We start from the raw sequence: 11,356 nt of genomic DNA, 5'->3' as shown, positions 1-11,356 counted from the left end.
AACACCTCAATGTTTTTCCTGTAGTGAGGGACCCAGAACTGAACACAAGATTTGAGGTGCAGCCTCACCAGTGCCAAGGACAGGGGGCAATCCTTTTCTTAGTCCTGCTGGCTACTCTATGTCTGGTGCAGGATGTCACTGACCTTCCTGGACACCTGGGCACATTGCTTGCTCATGTTGAGCCGCTGTTGACCAGCAGCCCCAGATCCTTTTCCAACAGGCACTCTTAACCCCAAGCCTGTAGCACTGCCTGTGGTTATTATGACCCAAGGGCAGGACTCAGCACTTGACCTGTTGAACCTCACACAATTGGCCTCCGATCTTTGATCCAGCCTGTTCATATCCCTCTGTAGAGCCTTCCTGCCCTCCAGTACTCCTGCCCAACTTTGTTTCAGCTGGAAACTGACTGAGAGGGCACTTGATCCCCTTGTCCAGATCATTTATAAATATATCAAGCAGAACTGGTCCCAATACTGAGCCCTGTCGCACCCCACCTGTGATTGGCCACCAACTGGATTTGATTCCACTCACCATCACTTTCTGGGCCTGGTCATCCAGCCAGTTTTTTACCCAGTGAACAGTGCAACTCTTAATCATAGAATCATCTTTTATCACTAGCATTGCCTATGTGAAAAGAAGTGTAAGTACTTTTTGAGCTTGCCAAAATAGGCTCACACCAGGTCTTGGTTTTAGTTTTAGCATTGATGGTTCAGGTGAAATCTAATGGACTTCAATGAGAACATTAAAACTAAAGTCATGTCTTGCAAACACACACTGAGTACATCTAAACAAATGAGTAGTCTTGTTAACCTCAATGACAACAATTGGAATGCTTGTCTATTTTTAATTACTCCTGAGTGGTTTTCTTGTCATCATCATCATGGCTAGGCTTCGCGAACGAAGATTTGGGAAGGCTCTATCCACATTTGCTACAGGCACGCTGGTGGCTTATGAGGCCAATACGTGACAGACACATCCGATTGCAAAAGGCACAGCAGAAAGACTCCTTAGGTGGTATATTCTGCAAGACACGGTTCTTTCTGCGTTGCCTTTTTTCCTCGAGGGTGATCCTGCGTGTGTTCTCAAAGGAGACAGCAGCGTTATAGATGGTGTGTCTCCAGGCCTCCCGATTTGAGGCCAGAGTAGACCAGTTGTGGTGATCAATATGGCCAAGGCTGAGATGTTGTTTCAGGGAGTCCTTGTATCTTTTCTTCTGGGCTCCTCTCATGCGGCAGCCAGTGGCAAGTTCACCGTAAAGCAAGATCTTAGGGAGGCGGTGGTCCTTCATCCTGGAGACGTGTCCTGCCCAGTGCAGCTGTGTTCTCATCAACATGGCCTCAATACTTGTGACTGCTGCTTGCTCTAGAACAGATGTGTTGGTCACATAGTCTGACAAGTGGATGTTTAGGATTGTGCGGAGGCAGCGTTGATGGAAGCGTTCTAAGAGACGCAGGTGGTGGCGGTAGATGACCCATGATTCGGAGCCATATAAGAGAGTCGACAACACTATGGCTTTGTAAACACTGATCTTGGTGCTTTTCTTCTCCTGAGCGGTTTTCTTGTAGGTTTATGACATTAGCTGCTGTTCATTTAAACAAACGTATAGTCTAATAGTCATTTGATTTTGTAAAAAAAAAAAATAAAAAAAATGAAAGAAAGTGGAGCTGAGGAACAAATCTAAATCACATCCTCAACTGCATTCCTTGAATCTTCCTTAGGTTTTGCAGTGCTGCATCATCTAAGCGAAAGTAGAATGCAATTTGTTATTTTGAAGTTAAGTGAGGTTCAGGTTCTATTCCTCGCCCTTGGCTGTCTGGTGTATCCTCTTCATCATTGTCCATGTGGATAGTAAGAGTAACCACATACAAGCTGTGCTGGTTTAAAGGTAAACCAGCGGGGGAAATGAACTCAACTCAAAAGAGAGATTATAAGTCAGAAGAACAATTTAATAAAATAATACAACAAGTACAATTTTACAGACAAACAATTGGTTTTAACCCACAAAACACAAATATATAACCCAGCACCTTGGGGCATGAACAGAGTGGTGTTCTTTGGGCCCCCTGCATCCAAAGGAAAAAGTGAGGGGAAAACCTGTTGGTGAGAGTGCTGTTGCAGTCTGGTCAAGAGTGGTGATTGCAGTCCAGTTGAGAGTGGTGGTCTCAGTCTGGTTGAGAGTGGTGAGCTGCAGTCTGGTTGAGGGCGGTGAGCTGCAGTCTTCCTCTGGGTCCCACAAGTGGTAAAAAGGTTCCAAAACTCCAAGTTTATATATTCTCCAGTTCAGGCAGGAATGCTCAGTCCTTCCCTCAGAGCGGGGAATTCCATAAAAGGGTATGAGGATGCTCAGTCCTTCCCTCAGAGTGGGGAATTCCATAAAAGGGTATGAGGACAGGAACATCTTCCTATCTCGCAGGCCTCTATTGCTAACAATTTCTGGGAAATGGCATGGAAGGCTATAGAATACACAGTTTTGGGTTACACCCATACCATGATGAACTGGTCTCAGCTGTCCTAACTAGGACACAAGCGAAGTTAGATCTGGATTCTGCAAAGGAACATCAGTTACATCTGCTTGGAGTTTACTTGAAGTGTTCATCACCTGCTCACACTAGTGATGTTTGGACCGATCATCAGACAGAAGCATTAGGAATGCTGGATTCAAGATACTGCATCTTTTCAAGTTACATTATCTGCCATTAGCAGGATCCATTCATACCTGTGTGCACTTTGTGGCACTATGCTTGAGTTGTATACTGTTTCAAAAGTATTCCCATCTCACAGGACATAAACTGTTACAGGGTATCTTGGAATAAGGGAGCGATTTCTTTCCAGTATTGTGGCAGTTGCTGCCACTGATTTAGCACAGACTGATGCTCCTGCTGCAATCAGATCTAGTTGTATGGAGTAGTATGCAACCAGACCCTGGTAAGGTCCTAATTTCAATGTTATCGTTCCACTGGCTATTGGTTTTTGTTCATACACACATAAATGGAAGGGCTTTGTATGATCCATGAGCCCAAGAGAGAGAGCTGATGCCAAAGCTCTTTCTATCCCTTTAAAAACTCTCTGCTACTTGCTACAATCAATGGGAAATTAAAATGCTTCAACAGTCTTTGCCAGGAATATGTCTCAAACTTTCCACATTATCCTTCAGCAAAGCAAGTGCTGTACAGTTACAGGCAGTCAAGCAATGCTATGGGCCTTGCTTGCACTAATACAAAGGGAGTTTTTATCTATGAACAGCTACAGGATGAAGTTAAGTATGGCATTTCAAGCCTAATCCTTGAGTTGCAGAGTACTCCCTGGTGAGGGCTAAGCAATTTTCACTTCTATCTTAACAGCCTTTGAGGATACAAATCAAGGACTTTTCTCTCATTTCTACTCTCAAACTGAATTTGCATTGAAATCCATGGAAGCCCTGCGTGTGTGGAGTGATGACCCTTCATAGCTGACTACTGTTTGCAGTGAAACCAGCTGCATCTGCAGATTGAATGCATTTAAAATAAGCCTTCATCTTAGTAATAAAGGGTAAAAACATAGTTGACTAGACCCATTTGCTGAAACTGCATTTTATTATCAGGCTTAAGAGGTTTATAATAAACATATTTAAATAGTGGCTGGCTTTGGTGCTATTGATTTCTGCAATGTATTCTAAACTGTAACTTTTCTTATTCCTTTCCTTCATTATTAAAGCTAGAATTGCTTTCTGGCTTGGATAAAATCCCATGTAAGAAATGAGATATACAGATTAGACCATTATCAGTGCTATTACTGTATGATTTTCATTTGGATAGTAACCTTCACTGGGAGACTTCACAGCACATTACAAATGCTGCCAAAAGTACCTTCTGGCGTTTCCTGGAGAGCATTACCAGTGCATCACCCCTCATGGGATGACTGTCTAAAACAACTTAGAATAGCCTAGAAGAAGTGTAACTGGAGCCAAGGACTCCTGTTTTTCTCTGGGAAGAAAATTCAAAACCAATGAATAAGGCAGTCTTCATGGATTTGCTAACCCTTTCAAAAACTTATGTTACACGAACTGGAGAGTGGTAAGCCTATTTGACAGCCCAATCCAAGCAAGCTGAATCCTACTTTTATTGTTTTCTGTATAACAGATAGGCCACATTAAGACCAGTACGAAGCTGTGTTGGAGACACCTCCCAGAGGTGTCAAATCAAATTTCTTTCACATTTGAATGGGGAAAGTAGGTTTTTCAGCATACTCTGCAGCTGATATGAACTTCTTTTAATCCAACCTAATTATGACTTTGGCACTGATGCTGCCATTGTAACCCCCAAGTATTTCTTTTACTATAACAACCTTGAAAGCTGGGGGCAACACTTCTGGCAACTACAGAAAACATATCGCAGTTTGTCAGCCAGGCTCTAAGACCTGTAAGATGAAAGGCAATCAAAAGCAATATCTAAGCCAGCAATGCCCTGGCAGCCAGGAGGGCCAATCGTGTCCTGGGGGCATCAGGCAAAGCATCGCCAGCTGGTTGAGGGAGGGGATTGTCCCACTCTGTTCTGCACTGGTGAAGCTTCACCTTGAATATTGTGTGCAGTTTTGGGCACAACAATGTAAGAAAGATATTAAGCTCTTAGAGAGCATTCAACGGAGGGCCATGAAGATGGTGAAGGGCCTTGAGGGGAAGCCGTATGAGGAGCGGCTGAGGTCACTTGGTCTGTTCAGCTGGAGAAGAGGAGACTGAGGGGAGCCCTCATTGCAGTCACAACTTCCTCATGAGGGGAAGCATAGGGATAGACACTGATCTCTTCTCTGTGGTGACCAATGACCAGAGGGAATGTTGTGTCAGGGGAGGTTTAGGTTGGATATTAGAAAAATGTTCTACACGCAGAGGGTGGCTGGATGCTGGAACAGGGAAGTGGTCATAGCACCAAGCCTAGGAGAGTTCAAGAAGTGTTTGGACGATACTCTGAAGCACATGACTCTTGGGGATGGTACGGTGCAGGGCTAGGAATTGAACTTGATGATCCTTGTGCATCTCTTCCAACTCAACATATTCTGTCATTCTGTGATCTGTGAATTTAAGTATGTCCTTTAAGAGATAACTTCTGCTTTTTTCCTGCTTCTGAGATATCAGGATAGAAAAATACATTATTTAAACAGATTGAGACCATTAGACAGTACCTGGTTTCCCAAAGAAGAGATGGGTTCCTTTAGTCCCAAGCCATGACTGAATCTCTGGAGCTACCAAAAGCCCTTTGGGAGAGTGTTTGTGTTATGTACAGTCAATGTTCTCATACCTCAACGTCCTTACATGAGCCGCATGAAACTCAGGGTTTAGGAACAGTGCTGGCAATTAAGCACCACAGTCAATTCAGAGAATGAATGTGATATCCCTGATATCCAGACACCTCTGGTGAAGTGCTCCTCAAAGCAAGATGCCTCATAGCATCAACATGCTCAGAACTGTCAGCACCAAAATATTTCAAATGACTATATGCTCCTTTACCCTCAAGAGATCTCACTGCAATTTTTATCAAATTGAAAGCCATTGTGGCTACTGTTCATTTGGTCAACAGCAGATTTGGCACTGTACTCAGGACTAGGGTTCCCTCTCCAGGGCATAACATGGAGCTTACACACAACTAGAGAAGTTTCCTCGGATAGGATGCTACTGAGACACCTTTCACCTGTCTGGGCAAGCTCTGCGACATGGCAGTTATAAAAGGAAAAGCTGCTTGGCTAAAAGGCTATGTGGCAGTGAACAAAAATAGTCTCTATCAAAGTGGGGGGAAAAAGTGTAACAGAATAGCAAAGAAGCACACCAAATGCATCCACACTCCAAGTATTTACCCAGTGCAAGAGTGGATGTGGTGGCAATGAGGTCTGATTCATTCTCTGCCCCAGCAGCAAGCGAGGGATGGACCTGACAAACTGTACTGTGAGTCATGAAGAAGATGTTGTTACCCAGGAATCAGCGACCTTGAACAGGCCATGTTTGCTCTATCGGGCCTTACACTTTATGTCAGAGAAGCCCATTTGTTATTAATGTAATCTATAATTTACATAATCTCTGTGAAAGGCAATGTGTATGTGGATCAAGGAGTGGAATGTATGGATCCTGACCAAGAGACTATTGTATACGGAGGAGTCAGAGACCCACATTTCAGCTGACCTGAGAAGGTGCAGGGCTGTGCTGCACTGTGCTGTGTTGCATGTCCAGCATGGCCTTCAAGCCTGTGTTATGATGCACAAGTCCCTTGGACAAACTCATCCAGCATGTTTTAACTGAGGAGCCTGCAGGCAGCTCCCACTCACCACTGGCGATTACATCATCTCCCTGGCCTTGCCTGTATCGAAAGTCCTGCACGAATTCTCATACAAACATCCCTTATGAACAGAGTTTTCTTATAAGAAAGTTCAGTAGTAGCTACAACAACTGAAAAAGGAGGAACCTCTTTCCACATATGGGATCAGCGCAGTATGCCATGGGAAAATACATCTGGGGTCCTGAATGCAGAATTCCCACTATCTGAAGGGACACAAGTCTTATTTGCTATCTACATTCCTCTTGCTGTTGTATCAGCTATTTTATTAAGACATCTGCTGCTGAGACATTCTTACCGAGACTCAGAAAGCCCCCACACTGCCTCTTTCTGCCACCTCGCCCCCCCACTCCCTGGTACAGAATGCAGTCACTGTATTCTCACCCTCCACTATTGGAAAAATACTTGGCTGTGTAACTTTTTCACTGAGTCAAACTTAATGTGAGGGGGCAACCACAGTAAAATTCCCACAACAAATGCCCTGTATTCCGTGCATGTGAAGATCTCAAAACCATAAAGACATTCATGTCTGTCAGAAGCCTTTTTGTTTATGTTTCCAAGGAAAACTAGAATGGCAAAAAAATGACCTGGTTTATAGTACAGGCTCTCTCCTCTCCATTCAGCTTTTATTTCTTTAGCCTGAGTGAATAATGATGATCTCCTAACTATTCAAATATATAGCCATCAATATTTTTTTATAAAACACCATCAAAAATTTCTAAACAGATTTAAGATTTAGTGAATTCACAGACTAACTCAACGGGTTCTGGGTCTACCTATCACTTAGGTTACCAAGCAGCATAGCACAGGCCCAAGCCACTTCAGACAGCAGTGTATGTCCTACTATGTCTCAAGAACTAAACAGAGAATATGAGGCCCAAAGTATCTCAAAATATGTCAATAACAAAGCAGCCTGTCAATAGAGAGATGTTCCTAGACGAAACAGAGATCATGAAATAGGAAGGAGACCGGACACTGCCTTCGGATTCATGTCATTGCCTATGGTCACCTAGAGATGGACTGAAATACACCCCCGTGAAAAGTCCTATGGGTTCTTTTAACTGATCTTCAGATACTGCAGCTTCAGCAGCAATGAGCTGTGAGAGCCCATCTTGGGCAGAGGGTACTGAGTCAAAAGCCACCTCACAAATACTTGTATGTGCTGTTTGCAAAGAGTTGCCATTGAGAGACCATGGATAAAGAAAGCAGTCTGCATGACCCATGGGATGTGATTGATTTTCACTTTTTGTGTACATATGTAGGCAGCTGAAGAGAATACAGTTTTGATCTCTGAGTCACTTCTGGACTTTTTGTGGCTCTTGAAGTTTCAGGGCATGGTTTTCCACCAATTCAATGAAGGCAGGAGTAGGACTCTTCAGATGTCATAAACTGCCTATGGCTTTAGTTGGTGAAGCTGGAAACAATATATCCCTTACCTTTTTAAATGAATAAAAGTATTAGATGGACTTGCCTACATTTACTTTTGTTTCCTATTTGTCAGCATTCCACTACTTTCAGCTCAAACCAACTCAGGGTAGAAAACCTTGAGGTAGAGAATTATCTAACCCTTTTCAAACAAATTCCTTTCAAAATATTTGTGATTTTTCTCTGAAGATATTCTTACTGATAGCCATTCTTATGTTAAATGTGCCTTGTAGAAGTTGCCTATTACTTTGACGTTCAAGAAGTGATGTTTTACATTAAAATAACTATTAATTGAAAATACAGCCTCTTTTGTCACTGCCACATGGTTACCTCCTGGTAACATAGCAGTTACCAAAATACATCTGAACTGAGCTTAAACTCTTCTTCTCTCTTTGAGAAAGTGTAGACTTGGGGATCTTTTCCAACCTAATTGATTCTCTGATAACATGCAGCAACCAGAACATCATTTATTTTTGGTGTCCAGGGTCTTCCTGATGTCTCTGCAGCTTGATCGATGACTGCCAGTCAAAGCACTTAGGAAGCTGAAGGCACTCACTCTGCGGTAATTTTGAAGGTGATAAAAATTTGTTTTCTTTCCTGTTTAGGTGAATGAATTCCCTCATCTTTTTCGACACAAGGTAAACGCTCCTCCTCATCCCGCAGCTTCCCTCGCCCCGCCGCGCCTGCGCTGCCCGCCACGCAGGCGGCCTGGGCGCGGGGGGCGGCCGCTTCCTGCCGGGGTGCGGCGGAGCCGTGCCGGGGGCTGTGCGGGGCGTGCAGCGACGCGGGCCGGGCTGAGCCGAGTTCAGCCGAGCAGAGGTGAGGGGCCGGAGCGGCGGGAGGCGGCTGTGCTGCCGGTCCGGGGCCGCCAGTAGGGCGGAGGGGGAGGACGCGGAGCAAGGGCCGGAGCTCCGCCGCCCCTGCATGGGCGCGGGGACCGATCAGCTGCGTCAGGCCAGCAGCGGAGTAAAGGCAGCTACCGCTGCTGCCCTGTGTGAGCCGGTGTTATTTGTTTTAATTTGGCTTGGTTTTAATTTAAAGCTGGTGGTTTTAAGGCTCCATGAAGTGCCGTGTACGTCGCACGGGAGCGGGGGGTGGGGAGGGGCGGGTGTTGGCAGGTGTGCTCACTGCGCTGGTTTGGTAGGAACACCATTTCAAATCGAAAGTCCTTAAAAATGAGCCAGAGGCAATATATGTATGGGAAATGTGGTCTCAGTGCTCCCTGCGATCGTATTCTGTTGTGTAGCTTAGCTTACCTTGACGTAATTACTTTGGGTGAACTGGTATGGAGCAGATCTGAAGGTGTAACACTATAACAGCCCTTCTCTGGTTCAGTTGCATTAGCAGTGCTTGTCCTTCTTATCATCAGGATGGTTTATTAGATTTGCATGGCAAGGTTTCGATAGAGAGGAGGCTGTAGGAGTGGCTTTTGTGAGAAGCTGCCAGAGGCTTCCCCTGTATCCAACAGAGCCACTGCCAGTCGGCTCCAGGATGGACCTACCTCTGAGCCTGCCAGTGATGGTGGCAGCACCTCTGGGATAATGTGTTTAAGAAGGAGAAAAACTGCTGCATAACAGCAGGCCAAGGAGAGAAGTGAGAATATGCACCAAGGTACAGAAGGAGGGGAAGAGGTGCTCCGGGTGCTGGAGCAGAGATTCCCCTTGCAGCCCATGGTGAAGACCATGGTAAAGTAGGTTGTGTGTCTTGCAGCCCATAGAGGTCCGTGATGAAACAGGTATCCACCTGCAGTCAATAGAGTAGCCCATGCTGGAGCAGTTGGACACCCAAAGGAGGCTGAGACCTCGTGGAGAGGAGCCCTCACTGGAGCAAGCTCATGGCAGGTTTTGTGATTCCATGGAGACAGAAGCCCACACTGGAGCAGGTTTTCTGGCAAGACTAGGGACCCCTTGGGGGACCCATGCTGGGGCAGTTTGTTCCTGAAGGACAGTGCCCTGTGGAAGGGACCTACATAAACTGCTTCAGCAGCTTATGAAGAACTGCAGACCTGTGGGAGGGATCCCATGCTGGATCTGGGGAAGAGTGCGACTATCACCTTATTTCCTGACACCCCATTCCATTCAGGGCAAAGAAGTAGAGAAGTTAGTGAGTGAAGTTGACCCAGGAGGAAGGGAGGGGTAGGGGTAATGTGTTTCTAGATTTGTTCTTATTTCTTATCATTCTACTCAGACTTCATTTGTTAAAATTAATTTCCTTGACTTGAGTCTGTTTTGCCTATGATGGTAATTTCTGAGGGATATTCCTGTCCTTTTCACCACACACAAGCCTTTCATCATAGTTTTTCCCCTTTTCCAGTTGAGAAGGGAAGGTGATAGAGCAGCTTGGTAGACACCTTGCAGTAAACCAAGCTCAACTCTCGACAGGTACTTATCATTCACATTGATTATGTTGGGAAAACAAGCCAGGCTTCCTTTCCCTTTCCAATACCTTGTATTTTCTTTCTTTATCCTGTGTGCATGTGTTCGGTGACTTCTTTGGGGTGGATGTTTTTTGCCTGCGTGGTTGATGGTGTATCATATCCTTGAGTCAGATGGGACCCGCAATCATTAAGGTTGGAAAAGACCTCCAAGATCATCAAGTCCAACTTTTGACCAAACACCACTATGTCAACTAAACAGTAGCCCAAAGTGCCACACCCAGTCATTTCTTCAGGGATGGTGACTCCACCACTTCCATCCTTGTAGGTTTTCAAGACTTCTCTGGATTTGGCATAGAGCAAGATGATCTAATCAGACCATTTTTGATGAGAGGATTAGACTAGAAGATCTCTGGAGATCTTTGTTCCTAAACTGTCTGATTCAGTGATTCTTATTAGGAATAATAAGCACGGTAATGGATTTACCAAGGAAAAATTATTCCTGACCAACCTGATTGCCTTTAATAAATGATAATTGGATTTGCAGGCAAAGGTAGGTGTCATTTACCTCCATTTGAACAAGACTTTCAACACTGTCTTTCACCCTGTTCGTGTGTCAAAGATAGGATATATGTCTGCCCTAGGCATGGACAAGAGGAACAGGGTGATGGGACCCTCAGGAATTTCAACAATGACAGATACTGTGTCTTGGCCCAGCCCTTACAGTATGGACTGGGGATGGGCTGTGTGAGGAGCAATTCTGCAGAGATGGCCATGGGCCCTGGCAGGCCCTGTGTGCCCCAGGCTGTTGCCCCAGAGCTCTGTTAGGGTGGGGTGAAGGTATGTTTACAGTAAACTGAAATATCTGAATATTTTCTGTGGCCATCAGTTTCACTGGTGTGCAACAGAGTCCTGATTTCTCTTCAGTTTAAATTCTTGTGTGCTTATGGGTACCTGCATATTCTAACTCACAGAGAAAGTTTTCATGTCAACTGTTCCAGCCCCTAACTACAATTACCATTTGCAGTCTCCCAGGTGAGTGTTTTGTTTGTTTCGCTTCTGATTTTGCATGAAATGATGGAAAAATTATGGATAATTTTTGCATTTTAAATCATATTTTAGAGACAGTGGACACTCCACTTGAGCTGTCCCATTTTAAAGTCAATGAGATGTATTTAAAATGCTTTCAGAGTACATACATGCTGTGCCATATGGAACAGTATATTTGCTGCATCTTTAAGAAATGTCCATCACCCATTCT

General features: G+C 44.7%; 1 protein-coding gene across 4 annotated transcripts in view; it reads left to right on the top strand.

Annotated features, from left to right (window-relative positions):
• The first annotated feature begins 8,446 nt into the window (after positions 1 to 8,446).
• Positions 8,447 to 11,356, top strand: part of FOCAD (focadhesin) — a 96,980-nt gene continuing 94,070 nt past the window's right edge. Inside the window, exon 1 of one of the 4 annotated variants that reach the window (XM_027722357.2) lies at positions 8,447 to 8,540. The gene's annotated coding sequence lies outside the window, so the exon portion shown is untranslated. Of the gene's footprint in view, positions 8,541 to 8,890; positions 11,131 to 11,356 lie in introns of those variants that run through there. The other 3 variants (XM_039388793.1, XM_039388792.1, XM_039388791.1) reach the window with 3 other exon arrangements.

The sequence above is a fragment of the Pipra filicauda genome, unplaced genomic scaffold (assembly GCF_003945595.2).
Source record: "Pipra filicauda isolate LSUMZ 115617 unplaced genomic scaffold, ASM394559v2 scaffold68_size4259465_pilon, whole genome shotgun sequence".
In the NCBI taxonomy this organism is placed as follows: Eukaryota; Metazoa; Chordata; class Aves; order Passeriformes; family Pipridae; genus Pipra; species Pipra filicauda.
Note: the sequence above shows the minus strand (reverse complement) of the source record. Positions and strands in the feature narration are given on the sequence as shown.